The sequence below is a fragment of the Pleurodeles waltl genome, chromosome 7 (genome assembly GCF_031143425.1).
Source record: "Pleurodeles waltl isolate 20211129_DDA chromosome 7, aPleWal1.hap1.20221129, whole genome shotgun sequence".
Lineage (NCBI taxonomy): Eukaryota > Metazoa > Chordata > Amphibia > Caudata > Salamandridae > Pleurodeles > Pleurodeles waltl.
In genome coordinates, this window is record NC_090446.1 from 571,540,734 (window position 1) to 571,556,008 (window position 15,275).

Consider the following 15,275-nt stretch of genomic DNA (forward strand, 5'->3'; position numbering starts at 1 on the left):
GAGTAGGCATTTTGAGTTCCACATTCCAACACATTAGTGACTGTGGGGTAATTCAGATCATTTTGTTTCAGTGCTCTGAAGTGTTCAGTGATACATTCTCTTAGTGACCGGAGTTTACTCCTTACATATACCTTATTAGATTGGTAAATAATCACATAGACCATGTATCAAGTTCCACAATCAATATGAGTGTTAATGACATACTCACCTATGTTGTCAGAACAGAATTTGTTTGTTTTATCCACTGCCTACCTACACATTGTACAATGTTTGCATTTAAAAAAACATCTGTTCATGTCAGACATCCACAAATTCTGTATCCTGGGTGTAGGGTAACAAAGACTAATTCTGTTGCCATGTGTTTTTCCTTTGCAAAAAGTGACACTTAGGTGGGGTGTCATATCTGATGTTAAGAGATGGAAGTGTTTTTTAAGGTTGTTGTACAATTTCATTGATTCTGTGTCATAGTTAGTAACAAACGTCACCATTTTTTCTTTACAACTTTCCCCCTGTTTCTTATTGGTCAACGTGGAGGTACATTGTAGTTGACATGCTTTTTTTGTTAGCCATCATAACCACATCTTTGGCATAGCACTCCTTAGGAATCTGTATTCAATATCATGTAATATTTCAAGGAATACCTTTTCCTCACTACAGTTATGCTGTGCTCTAACCATATGGGATGACATTAATTTGTCTTAGGGTGTGAGCAAGTAGCATGGAGTACAGCATTACATGATGTAGTTTTCCTGTACATTCAACTACATATTAGACTTTTGTGGATATATAATTCAACACCTAATACTACAATGTGTTCATAACTGTATTCAAAAGTGTATATCCTGGTGTTGGAATACATGTATTCAAAAAACTGTCTCAACATTATCAGGCAATCATCTATGAATCTTCCCCAGGAATGGATGTAATTTCTCCATGTAGGACTGCCCGGTCCCCAGATCTTCTCCACCTCAAACCAACCCATAAATAAGTTGGCATTAGACAGAGCAAACCTGGAACCCATCGCAGTACAGCATAACTGTCCGTACCATTCCCATTAAACAGGGTGCCAGTTTTTTTGAAGATCAATTTAGTCATGGTGAGTAGCATATCTGTGTTAAGTGTCATGTTAAGTCAGTGTGTCAGAGTCTTAATATCAAAATCATGTGTAATATTGGTATATAAAGATACCACATGCATGGTTACTAACATCATTCCAGGTTCTCGTATGGCATCACTTAACATATAAAGGATACATTTAGTGTCCCAAATATTTGATGGTAGGTTAGTCACAAAGGGTTGTAAAAAAACATCCACAAATTCTGACAATCTTTTAGTCGGACACCTAACACCGGAAATAACAGGTCTCCCAAGTGGAGACTTTGGATACTTGTGAATCGTAGGGACTGCATACAGGCATGGGTATCTAGGGTGATCAGTTAGTAAGTAATTGTATTCATCATTATTAAGTAACTGTAAATCATGTCATTCCTTTAGTTTATCTTTGATTTTCTTGGTGAGTCTCATGATCAGATTGGAAAATAGCTTGAGGTAACATGTCACATCACTCAGTTGGGCATAAATCTCATTGTCCTTGTCCACCTTATTCATAATGACCATGTTACCTCCTTTGTCTTCTTCTCTAATACTCAAATCCTTGTTGTTCTGTATTTGTTATAAGGCTAAACACTCATGCTTAGTGAGATTATCCCCATATTGGCTTCTATGTGGGACCTGTGATTTATCTTTCCAATTATCTAAATCCAAAATGAAGAATTTGTAGAAAAGATCAATAATATTGCCACTGGCCACTTGTGGTGCCCACTTAGATTTCAATTTAGGCACACTTCCTATACTAAGGTTTGTACACACTTCACATCATAGAGCAGTTTTGTCATAGTCACTGGGTCTTCTTCACAGTTAGAAATAGATAACAATGTAGTAGTATCGTGTATATCCTGAATTGTTAGTTCACTCATTATTGGTATTAAGCCTGGGTGGAGCTCACAGCATTTTGGTATATGGAATTCCAATAAATCTGGAGAGATTCCACAGAACTCTGCAAACGGGCAGAATTAATGCTCAGATGCCCATTCGTGAAGCTTTTTTGTTCCAGTAGCGTGTTCCACCCGAAAAATGAGTGCAAGCGGCACTACGAGGTCACATGAGTGCACTTTTTTGTTTTACCTGCTTTCCGTTCTGTGCATGGTGTTGTGACTGATTTTTCCATCTATTTTCCATCTTTCTAATCCTCCCCCATCGCACTCATCCACCACTCATTTACCTTTAGTTTATCAATATGTGTCTTTGTTTTTGTGTGTCTTTGTTTTTGTGTACTTTACGTTTTTGTCTTTTTGGTTTTTCCATGACTTTTTGTACCTTTTATTGGTTTTGCCTTTGCTTCCTTACTTTTTTCTAACTTCTTTTATTAATTCCTGAACCTATTTTTTTCCCTAGCCAGTGCCATGGCAGAGCACGGCGAGAGAGGGAGTGGTGGCACCACTGCAGCTGTAAACTGAACAACTTTTGGTTGCCAGCGCTGCCAAGGGATGCAGCCCAGCCCATGTTGGGTTCTACCATGCTAATATTTTTGTCAAACAGCATGGTGCTCACACTTACAGGTAAGTTAAGTTTACATAATGCTCCTAATACTGTGTGATTCAATTTGAGTGAGCCAGGTGCTCGGCACTACTTAATTGTACTTGTTGGTGCTCACTTGTGCTGATTATTTAAGAAGTCATGCAGACTCTTCTGTCTTGTCACTAAGTTAGTAGTACTAGTAATATCAGCGAGATAGCATTTCTGTGCCTTTTCTTATGTAGCTCGTACAGTCCCAAATAATCTCCCAGTAATGTGTATTATGCATCTATGCATTGAAAAGGGAGACTGAGTTGGCCCATCAAAGGGAGTTGAGAAGCAAAGATCATTTGTTGCGATGTGTTAGCAGCAGTTCCAAATGTAGTTCAGGTTTAGGAAATTTGGAATAGAGCTTAGGTTGAGAAAACTGGGAATAGGTCAATTTAATACTAGCACTATAGGCAATATGATTTAGAAAAGTACACTGTTACTGCATCTGCCTTATCCTGTCAAAATATTTTTGGGAGACTAACTGTACCAATATTCTATTTTTTATATCTTCTTTATTTCTTACATTAGCACCCAAGGACAACAAGAGGGCTTCAGAAGGGAGATCTGGGTGAAGCCGGGACTGCCACCACCAGTGCAATGGCAGGTGGAAGTAACGCCCCCACTACACTACCAGCTCTGCGGCTGATGGATCTGTTAGCCCCAGTAAGTCCTCCTGTTAACATTTTTATTATTATTTACTTAACTTTCCTCTCCCAATTTAGAATACTCTTTCCTTGTTTTTTCTTATAATGTGACTGTCTCATTTTTTTCAACTCCTCTTCTTTATATCTAATGATTGTTAATTCTTGTTATCTGTTCATTATCTTTTTTTTAGGTTGACCCTAGGCAGCCTCATTGCATTGTTTCTCAACATACCGAAATCTAGTTCTGTGAACTTTCACCACACCCTTCACTTTCATTCGTTCCTTGGCCTGTCTTTCAAAATTCCTTTGGTTTCTTTAGTAAATGCTTTACTTTTGTCCTGCCTTTGGCTGTTTTGTTTCGGCCCTGGAGACTGACCCAGTTATATGGATCAGTGCATGATCACCCATATAAGCTAGTCTCGGCGGACTACTTTTTACTTCTGCCACAGCTTGTTTTGTTAATTTCCTGCTCATGTTCTGTTCCATTTCTGCAATGCTTCATGTTTCATATTATTGTACTTTTTCTATTAACTGCTCCTTGGATTGAAACTTCAAAGAAGTTGTCTTATTTCAGAAGTGGGCCTTGCTTACTCCAGAGGAGAGTTTCTACAAAAGTAATGTGCTTTGTTTTTATTATCCTAATATCTGCTCCTTGGATTGAAACTTAAGTTTTCTATATTTTTTTTAACGCACGGGAAGAGCAGACACCAAGACTCTAACCTGGCTTTACAGTTCCAAAGTTGGCAGCTCTGAATGTTATGCTACATCCTCTCTCCAAGGCAATTGGCATTTTTTAGGGTTTTATCTCCATTTCCCTTCCTGAGTCAACCTCCCTCCATACCCCCATCCTTAACCTCTTCTTTCCTTTTGTTTCCCTGAGCGCCCCGTGTTTACATTTAAAATAAATAAAAACAAATTTCATTACTAGAACTTAACAATAAACAATGGCACATTGGATGAGATAGACATTAGTTGGCCTTGGATTTACTGAGACGTTTTAGGGTGTGGAACTGCTCTGGTTGGTTTGGTGATTGGCAGGTGATCGCATGACTACATTACCAGCCGGGTTCTGTCTATTGCTTTCCTTTTGCACTCTGGCATCACCTGGTGCTTTAACCCAAGTAAGTCAATTGGATTAAACTTAAACTTTAGCTCCCATGGTGCATGGTGCTAGCTGATAGCCCAGAACTGGAAACGTGAGGCCTCTGCCGGCATGCACTGATCTGATCATAGTAAGTGAGGGGTGTTCTTCTTCGGCGATGTGAGGGATACCGTGAAGGAATGAATGGATGGATGGTCCTCAGAGCATAAGAGATGAAAATGGGCTGATGAATTACGACCCTCTAATTTGCCGATAGCCCTTGGCACGAGACAGCAGTCGAGAATTTATCAGCAGGATGCCCCTTCTGAATTATAGCTTCCTTCATCAGTCCCATAGAGGGTAAACGGTCAAATGGTTTGTGTTTCTTGGTCTTCCTTCACTACAAAACACATTTATTATGTTATAGTAGGTGGTTTACACACCTTTTTTATTTTAATTATTCGCAATGTCATGTTTTTCCTGGAAGGTGGTTGTTTTACCAGCTTGGGCTTCTGTTTCCTTCTCTGCTATAAAGTGCGCACACCTGCCAAGAACGTAGCCTTATGGTATCTGTGATATATCATTTATTTATTTATTTTTGTGCAATTTTATATAGAGCGGCCATTACCCAAAAGTGCCAGAGCGCTTTACAATAAAACAATGATGATTACATAAAGGCTAGCATTACATTGTTTCCCACATCTGTGCACTTTTAACGAACCACGCTTTGTATTCTGGGATTTATAGTTCTAGATTTCTCATTGGAAGTAAAAGCACCACTTGCCAAGTTGTGCCTGTTTAGAAGCTAGGATTTATAGTGAGGTCTCACCTGACAGTGATGCAAATACAATCGTGTAGCCAAACACAACCCAACCACCCATGGGCACCCACCACCTCTACAAAATCATCCCCTTCCTCTTGTAGAAAGATGCAAATGTTTTTTTCTTTTTCAGGAATCTGTCTTTTATAGCTAGACATTCTTTGCTTTGTGAAATGAAAGAGGGGCTTGGTTCAGGGATGTGGTACCTCTGGGGGTGTGAGAGGTTGTGTTGAAAGAGTAAGGAGTCATCACCTGATGTGCTGAAGAGTGGGAAAAGGGGTGGGGGTTTAGTTTGAGGTTAAACATTTAGGACTGACCAATCAAACATTTTTCAGTGAAAAGTTGTGTTACTCCATTACTGGGCGTGGCTTGCTCCAGAGTAGACTTTCTACAAAAGTGTAATGTGTTTTGTTTTTGTTATCCTATTATCTGTTCCTTGGATTGAAACTCAAACTCAGCTTCCCAGTCCCAAAGTCGGCAGCTCTGAATGTTATGCTACACTCTCTCTCCAAGACAACTGACATTTTATTAGGGCTTTATCTCTGTTTCCCTCCCTGAGTCACCCTCCCACGTACATCCACCCTTAACCCCTGCATGATCTAGTGTGTAGCAACTGGATAGCTCTTGAATCCCTGGCAGCACAGCACCCAGGATAATGTGCTACATAGTTAAACACTTATAAGGTCCCAAAGGTGAGCACTACGGGCTATGCCAATGCTTGTTTCGAGATTTCATAGTTCGGTAGCTGTGTTACTCTTGTCTGTAGCTTTCTTCTGCTGTTAGTAAGCGTCCCCCACCCTCTATATATCTTATGGCCCGGTATTGTAAAACTAAGAGAATAGATTTTAAGTATTCTACTGTGAAGATTGCTGGCAAAAGTAGGCCAAAGTAAGCTATTCTATGCATGTTCGTTGAGAAGGCTTTCTTTTGCTTGCTCATGCTCAAACAGTAAATTGAGAGAGTGGCCATGGTCATGGTGGACCTCCCAGTGTTGTATTGTATGCATTGTCATTTAGTATACCAGCAGTTTTGATGATAGGAAGGAGAGTTCCAGCGTGGCAGGGACAGGCAATGGTAAGTCATATTGCTTGCTTATTTAATATTACTGGCATACTCACTGTATTTGTTAAGGGAGGCAGATATGTATCCCACCCATCATCTTTCATCACCTCCCTACCCATGGCATTTTGCCACTCATGACCTTACTGCAGCATGGTTCTATTCAGCACTATGGTGTTGGCTGTGCAATGCGCGTCTGCTTCAGTTAATGCTGCATTTACAAAGTTTTCAATGCACTGCAAACCAAAAACAAGGTGTATTTCTGTTCCCTCCCAGTGTCCACTCAGTCATCTCCTAGTACCTCACTCCTTTATATTTTCCTAGGTTCTCTCCCGGCATACCAAACAAATTGAAAAATCCATTCTTGGCACACGTGCCACATTTTTCTGGCCAAGTGATTCATACATTTAATTGCTTCGAAAACAGATTTACGCCTGTTTAAATATTTTGTTTTGACATTCATCAACTACAGTGACTAAGCCAAAGTTTAGACACATGATGATGCTCACTCATACCCATTATTCTACAACAAAACCCCTATCTACTAGACCTAATCCCTCTAATTTATTCTGAGTATCATGAGGTAGAGCAAGTTAAGTTTCCTTTCCTTACGGCCAATCAAAAATGTATTTGTTGGAAATAATTTGTAGTGCAGGGCAAGGCCAGGGACTAAAGTGTGATTAAGTGCCTGATTTTGTGTTTTGCGGATTGGATACTCTTTGACAAACGTTCTAAATAAAATCTAAATTTCTCATTCCTTTCCCTGTACTGTAATGCATCATTTTTCCCACCTTCTACTTTCGGGAGACAGGATATCCAAATTTTATAAATGACATATATGAGGTAATATCATTATTATTCATCTGCCTCTTTGGAGTCGGGGTAGAATTGTAAGGCATTTGGAGAAGAGCAGGGCCATTGGATTTAAAGTAAGACAGTTGTCCAATACAGCTGTCCCAGCTATAAATTGCAGAAAGTAGCAAAGTACCTGACGTGCTAGCTAGCATGCCTCCAATACTTTAGCACAACAAGAATGCTTGTACTCCATAGTGCCTTACTCATTAATGAAAGGTAATTGACTTTAGGTAACGTATTTTTCTTTTTTCAAACAAAGTGACCATTTAGTTTTTTAGGAAATCTTTCAAAAGAAAAAAAATTCCTTTTTTTCTACTCTGGTGCTATTCTGTCTTAATCCCTTTCAGCCAGTCAGTGCTTTTATGCAAGGCATGTGTGGATAACAAATGGCCCTGTGACTCTTCTAATCACATCAAATTTGAATGGTCCTAGGGGACCAGCAACGTATTGCTACTCTGCCACTATATAATTTAAAACAAGTGTTTGCATACAGCATTGTTTACAATTTGTCTTTTATTTTTTTTTCCCCTTTCTTGATATAGCTACTTCTGTTAGTCCCCCACCACCCCAGACACAGCAGGAAATAGCAGCCCAGCTGCAGCCACAGAGGTTGGAGGCCATCCAGGCTGAATAACAACTAGAAGAGTAGGAGGTTGAGGGTTTGCCGCTGCACCGGGCTCCAGTTCCTGCACCTCCATCCTCTGGCAAACAACATGTCCAGCGCTGTCAGCAGCCGCCCACACTAACACTGCTGATCCCCATCTCACCCAGACCCGCAGTCCCAACATGGCATGATGTGCGTGCTGGTGCAGCTGGGACATCGAATGGCATGCTTTTTGAGGCCCAACACCAAGAACTGTGGACCCCTCTTGTTAAATGCCCACTTCTGAGCCCTTTTTTTATTTTTGGGCTTGTGGGAGGGACTTTTGTGGCAGGTGGAAAGGGTGGGGATTGGGAAAGGCAGTTGGGGCAATTATGGGCTTTGTTTTACTTTTGGACTGTTTGTTCGACGTTTACTTTGGTCATTTTTAGGGCAATATTGTTTGGGGAGAGGGATGTGTGTGTTGTGAGTGAAGAGGGTGGGTTTTGTTGTTGAGTAAATGGAAAACTTATTCTGTCATACTTAATGCCTACAAATAGCCTTCTACTTTACTCTGCTGCCTTTTCGTGCAACCTGCTTTTTTTAATCTGCTTCTCAAAGTGTATGATATACCAGTTGTATATAGTTAGTTATACCCTTGTCATACTACTCTCTGTAACTATATTGAACATTACGTGGGTACGCCGCCATTGCTTATATTGCCTAAAACAACCTAGATAAACAATTACTTATCTGTAGTAGAAGTTAGTCACTTGCTAACTAAACTAGTTCACTTCACTCCATAGGTCTCTTACCTGAATAGATTAAGTGATGGCTGCTACCTCTCTCAATCTTCCAACACCTTCCTGCATGGTTTCCCCTGGTGGTGGTAGTGAGCCAACGGGGAAGGCATCACAAGTGAGGTCCCACTCCCACCTAGGTGAGCTCCAACTGTAGGATTAATTAAAAGGGGTATCCTCCACAGGCAACTAAAGTGAAAGAAAAACACAGAGTTAGTGGGTTAAATTTATATCTCAGCTTTATGAAGATTGACACCAGACTACTACTACCATGACACAACAAAGAATTCCTGATATTAAAACTAAAACTAGCAATAGTAACTTCTTCTGAACAATGGGGAGCATTTAATTTAATTAAAACTAAAGTTGCAAGATCCCTGAGTCAGGAAAAGTGGACTAAAAGTCTGGAGTGGACAAGGTTAAGCCTTTATGCAACACAGGGCCTGAATGATGATGATAAATTATGTTCTTGTACATCTAAAATATAGATCCCTTTTGTTTGTGGGTGGGTAAGTGGGGCTGGTGTGGGCTATTGCTCAGGTAGTAGAAGATCCCGCAGTGAGGTGGTATCACTTTAACCACACCTCCCCCACCAAGTGTGTGATCTTGTTATGGTATAAATTAAGTCACAACTCAATAAATTACATAGCTCTGGGGAAGAGAGTTAGAAAGTTTATGAATGTATGGGAAAGGGGATTTGGAGAAAAGTGTGACAAAGAAACACTACACAACAACAATATTCATCAGAGGGGATGAGCAGCACATCATCATCAATTGGTTGTTGAAGGAAATGAAGAGATGAGTATAATAGTTCAGTTAATCAGCCCAGAGATCCATGTTATTATTATTATATATCTAAATGTTTTTTCATCTAGGTTTGAAAAATACAAATTATGGAGCAGTGAACCCACCCAGTCCTAAAAATTATGATTGTTAAAAGTAAAATAATACTCTATTGCCAAATTGGGCAGTATATCTTCATTCTTCTCAGAATGTCCATCACTCTTGGGTGCTGGGCTGAACCGGCCCAGTAAGGTAAGCAGTAGTGTTATGAAGCTTTCACCTTTCGTGCAGGAGAAGAGAAGGCCTGTGGACTGTAAAACTGAAACAATATTGTAGAGTCTGGGAGAAGGACAGAAGATAAGCCACATGAGGTTGTACCAAGAAGAGACTCAGAGGCAGAGCAAGAGCTCAAGCGGTTCTAATCATTCATTTCATTGTAAGACTCCAGTGCCATCGATTTAACTGAGAAGTGAGAGAAATTTACAACCAATCATTGACAAGTAGCTGCATGTACCGGGTAATCAATCTCACAACTGTCTTAACATTTATCCGAGTGCGTGTATCATGTGGCATCACAAGTCTGTCTCCAGCACCCTCCACCAACCATAACCACATAGAGGAGTTTCACAATTCATATTCAAGCCAACACACACACTCAGCAGCATTTCCCAAATCAAAGCACCTCTCTCCAGTGCAGAGAGTCAAGTAGGCTTCTGAGTCATCATCATCATCATCATGGTTTCCCTTTGAAGTCAATAACTTTGTTCCTTTGGCTGTTTAGGTAGTCGCGGCCAGAGTCCTCTGAGTTACAATTAAAGAATCAGTTCAACCCCATCCCAACCTGAGCAAGATAGACCTGTAGTGCACTGCTGTTGAATAACAAGAAGAGAAACAGAATTTGAGTATTTTGTGTAGATTTGTGTTTGTTAACTAAAGTGACTAGTCTGGCATCTGAAGCCCCAGAAAAAAGGAGAACCTGCAAGCTATGTTCCCTATAGGCTGAATGTGCACATGCAGTCTACCTTCCACTAGCATCCAGTGTTCATCCAAAAGTACGCACAATAGCCTCCACTGAAAGAGATCTAATCAGCCACTTAATGAAAAGAAGAGCAGCCTTTTAATAGAATATTGTTTTCTTCTTTTAGTTCAGCCTGTTAACTGAAACATTCTAAAGTTGTGATACAATTTATTTCATGTAGAGCTTAGCTGAGGGTAGCTAAAAATTACCCAAGTGTCGCCTGTTTGCACACCACTGCTGTTCGTCACAACAAACATACCTAACTACATTGTTCCTTTACTCAATTAACCAAGTATTGGCTGTTTACAATCAGTAAAATGCAACCGATCCTCCCCATTACTTGCCATTAAAGCAACCATTTCTCACCAATGAGAACTGAAAGCTGAGTGACTGTTCATCTCTTTAGCTCTGTTGTCACTTGAAGCATGTACTTAAAACAGGTGAAAGGCATGTCCTCTGTTCCGGGTGCATCTTCCTGTTGCTGCATGCGTAAAGCGGAAGTAGTAGACAACTTTCTTGAAGGCCAGGCTATGCACACGTTTTTTTAGGTGACAAAACATCTTGCGCCCGCACTGGGGCATCTATGTCACATTGTACCAAAGGTTGAGAACCTTCGATTCTTGGTAAGATCACAGTACAAATGTGAGATATGTTAGAGTTTCTAAAAAAATAGCCACACTTATTTCCCCTCGGACCACCTCAGTGTTGCAGAGACATCCAGACAGGGGTTCCTCCTATTCACAGAGATAAACAGTGAGTGACACAGCACAACAAGATAGGTCATCATACATGCCAATATTATAGAACAGGAAAGCGTGAGATTTTGAAAACAATTGGGGTAAATGTATTTTGCCCAGTGACTCATATTGAAGCAGAGGCAATTTCAATGAAGAGAGAGAGAAATTGAATTGATATTGGTAACAGGAATGGGTAAAGCCAACGGATCTGCTTGTTTTAGGCTTATGTCCTTTTGTTGTGTTATATATCTGGATGCAATAAGAGAAAACTCGGAGAGGCACGCCAACAATGATGAGGAAGGACACTGTGTGAAGCACAAGATTTTAGTTTTCATGGTTTAAGCCACACCCTTAATTACATAGGTCATGCCTCCACACAGCTGGATTTGGACCGTACTTCTACAAGAAGAGGAATCTTCTACTCTCCCATGAGTTGATTTTATGTATTTAGTAATCACAAAAATTATTGTAAAAGAAAGGGTCACAAAAATGGTAACTATGGAAGGCAACGGTAAATGCAGGATCTCTCCTTCCTGATCGGACTCAGGCAGCATGGCCGAGAGGAGCGGCCTGATACAGACGCACACAGCGGAGGCAGCACCAGCACAAGTCTTTCAGTAACATTTACGGGCACATTTTGGAATGCTGAGGAATGCAGGTAGCTGAGGGATGTGCTGCATTGCCAGCCTGCAGAGCTGGGTTGGTTTTGGCTCCTATTTATATTGGTCTCGCTGGGAGAATATTACCACCCTGAACTGAGACACAGCCCTCGAATTCCCAGTGGAAGTAACTACTTTAGTCAAGTTGGTTTGCTGGTACTGTTGGGAATACTTGTTTGTGGCATTCTCTGGGAGATCAGGAGTGATGACCACCAAAGGAAGACGTGGAAAAGCCTCAATTGATCGCTCCTTTGGTCTACATTGCATATACAGTAAGCATCTGTCATCCAGGAAGAGTACTTTATCCTCATCTAAGGTAATGATGGGGGACAGGGATGTGAAAGAGGGGAATGCGCAGAGGATATTGAAGAATGGGAAAACTCACTCCCCTGGTAAGGGTTTGCAGGCGTTGCCTTTGGTGTTCACACTTAGACAGAAGCCGAAAGAGGTAGGAGAGTGGGGTAACAAATGATATTGAGCTATATTATCCCCCTCTCGGACACTGCTGCTTATCCCCTCAGGTATCTCCCAGAAGACTATAAACTAGTATGTATGCCCTGTTAAACTGATGGTGTCTGTTCTGGGAGGGGGGATGCCTAAGACTGGTAGGCTCCTTGAAAAACATAACTAATATATGAGCAATGACTCTCAGGGGCCGCCCAGGACTATAATTTCTCCTATGGTTTCAGCAGTTGTGCCTATGGGCTCTCCAGGGGCTGATGACCTCATGTTGAATATGATAGAATTTGGCATCCCTGTAAAGTGGGATGGCTTGAATTGGCAGGGTAATGAACCTACAATGGCTCGGCTATACCCATACAATATGCAGGGAGCAATAGTGCCATAGCGGGGCCAGTCTGAAGAATGAGCTGCTACGGCCATTCAGAATCCTTATACTAATCAGCAAGCAGGAGGCAACCAAGGCCTTCCTTTCTCTATTCAATTCTGGTAAGGTATCTGATTTGGTGATGGAAGAATTAGATTGTGACGGCATAGGAGATGTGGAGATGGGCACAGCTGAATTAATGGACTCCGAGAGGCTAATGTTGCCAGGACTAGAACTAAGAGAGTACTTCCAGGAGACTGCAAGTGCTGGGAATGTAGTGGCAGGCATGACAAAGACATTAACAGCTCAGTAGATAGGGGATCTGGTTACTAATGTTTTGCTCAATGGAAACACGACCCCACACTGACCCTCAGAGAAGGAGTAATGCTCTGGAACCCAGAGGGACTGGAACTCAGTCCTACAACTTCTACACCTCCCTCACAGGAGAGTTCTTCATTTCCTCTACCCACCAACTCTCAAGCCTGTGAAGACTGTCCACGGGGACACCGGAGGAGGAGAAATCAAATCAATCGAATACCCCCACTCTGGTTACTACTTATGATCTCCTGCAGCTCCACACAGAGGAATACAAAAAGGACTCCCTTTTTGTTAACAACAGCACACCTAAAGACGCATGTGCTGCTAAGAAAATCTAAAAATATGGACATTCTTCATACATGGCTTGGAGACACGTAGGCATGTCTGGCTACCCTGCGGGAGACAGTGAAAGAGAATGAAACAGCTAACCAGAAATATGAAGTTCAGCTGGAAGGTACTGCATCAAAATTGGAGGACTTGGAAAATCGGTCAGAAGGAATAACCTCAGAGTTGTTGGCATCCTAGAGGGTAACAAGGGGAATGATCCAAGATGCTATAATTGTCCTTTTTATAGAAGCTTTTCCGGCCCTTAGCAGCTGGGATGTGTGCTCAATGATTCAAAGGGCACACTATTTCCCTTTTCGGAAATCCAGGCAAGGCAGTACTGCCCGCTATCCTCGGACCATCTTAATCTATTTTGGTAACCTCATTCTGCAGCAGGTGATCTACTAGGCAACATGTCCACGTTCCCCTATCAAAGCATGTGGGATCACATTTTTTGTGCCGTCTGATTTTTGCCATCAAACCGTGCTACATGTTTCTATCAGGATGATGTTAAAGCTACAGAACTGCTGAATATGTGGTTTTCTGCTAAATTATGACTCCTGAAGGACAAGAACGGCTGGTGATATGACTCACTGTGTTACTGTGTTTCTTTTCAGTATTTAGAGCAGATGGGTCGCCTGGTTGCTGTATCTGTTCTTTATCACTGTCTTCTCCTGGGTGGCCTACATTGTCACTAAATATGGTATGTCTACAATGGTTACCTTGATAGAGGCTGGTCTAGAAATGTGTCACCATTGGGGGTGGGGGCTTTGGTGTCCAACCTTGCGGCCAAGGTTTGGTTGGTGTTGGTCCATTAGGGGCTGATGGACGTGGCTATGGCTCATGTTCTGGGCAAAGAATGTTGGGGAAAGGTGGGCATGTGTGCCCTGGGGGCGAGAGGTGTTTGGGGTGTCAGGGTCAAGATAAGGGGGTGGGTTCACTAGTAAGGATGCGAGACATTTAGGGGAAGAACTGGGAGGGGAAAAATGGGCATCAACAGAAGAAATCGAAGGTACAGACAAAAGGTGTAAACCCTACTGACGATGGAGCAGAGGGTGTCATTAGTTTTATTCTAGGCAAAGATGACAGACTAGTCGTGGCCGGCAAATGCATATTCTTTCCCGGAATAATAATGGTATGAAGGCCATCAAGCACAAACTGATAAAAGAGGAGCTGCACACTCTTAAGACACATATATTTTGCATTCAGGGAGCACATCTGTCAGGGGAAAAAAACCCTGCTAAGGGAGCTTGGATATAGGGCTCTGGGGGTGTCTTGATTTAATTTGGCCTGTAAGGGCATGGCAGTTCTAGTCCACGACTCCAGTTGGTCTGCAGTTAAAACTAAGGCTGACCCAAGATGTTGATGGCTGACCATAGTAACTCGGAGAGGAGACTTGGAGCTTACTATTTGTGTAGTCTGTGGTCCTAATGAGGATGATTTCCTCCATGTTTGACTATCTATTGGCTGAGCTACATCAATGGCATGAGCCTCCAGCGCTTTGTATGGATTTTAATGTTGTCCTTGTACCAGGGGTAGATTCCACATGTAGAGAGCTCAGTAATGCAACAATAGGAGGGGGTAAGAAGCACCTTTGAGGTGCATTGCGGCAAATTATTCGTTCTTATGCCTTGGTAGATATTTGGTGGTCATGTAGATCATGGGACCCAGGTTTCACCTTTTATTAAACATCCCAGACATGCCTGTTTAGGATCGATATGTTTTTAGGGAGTCACTTACTTCAAGCTCATGCTAGCATTCGTATGAATCCACAAAAAATATTGAATCACAACTCTGTCACTCTGTATTGGCTCAGATATTCTCTATCAATCTGGCGAGCCAGGCAACGTTGCTGCTAGAGGAGGAATATGTCCTGGTTATGAGTAGGGTCCTGAGAGAGTTTTTGGATGTTTATGTGAGCTCCACATTCACAACTGTGGTACAGGACTTAATCAAAGCCACCTGAAGGGGCAGACAGTGATTTCCTCAATAAACCAATAGAAAAAGCAGCAAACGGAGGAATCTCAGAGAAAACACTCCCTTATTTTGCTTGAAACCTGATTGTCCAAAAAGGTCACAGAGCCGAATTGGCAAGGGTCTTCTGTGGTTTCTGAGCAGCTGCAGTACTTGCAGACAACCCTAAGAA

At 41.7% G+C, this 15,275-nt stretch overlaps 1 long non-coding RNA gene across 1 annotated transcript in view; it reads left to right on the top strand.

Annotated features, from left to right (window-relative positions):
* The window catches only part of LOC138304368 (uncharacterized), a 59,181-nt gene extending 48,611 nt beyond the window's left edge, over positions 1-10,570 (top strand). Inside the window, exons 2-4 of the long non-coding RNA XR_011205552.1 lie at positions 2,455-2,618; positions 3,154-3,288; positions 7,627-10,570. This is a non-coding gene — a long non-coding RNA (uncharacterized lncRNA). The remainder of the gene's footprint in view (positions 1-2,454; positions 2,619-3,153; positions 3,289-7,626) is intronic.
* The last annotated feature ends 4,705 nt before the right edge of the window (positions 10,571-15,275 follow it).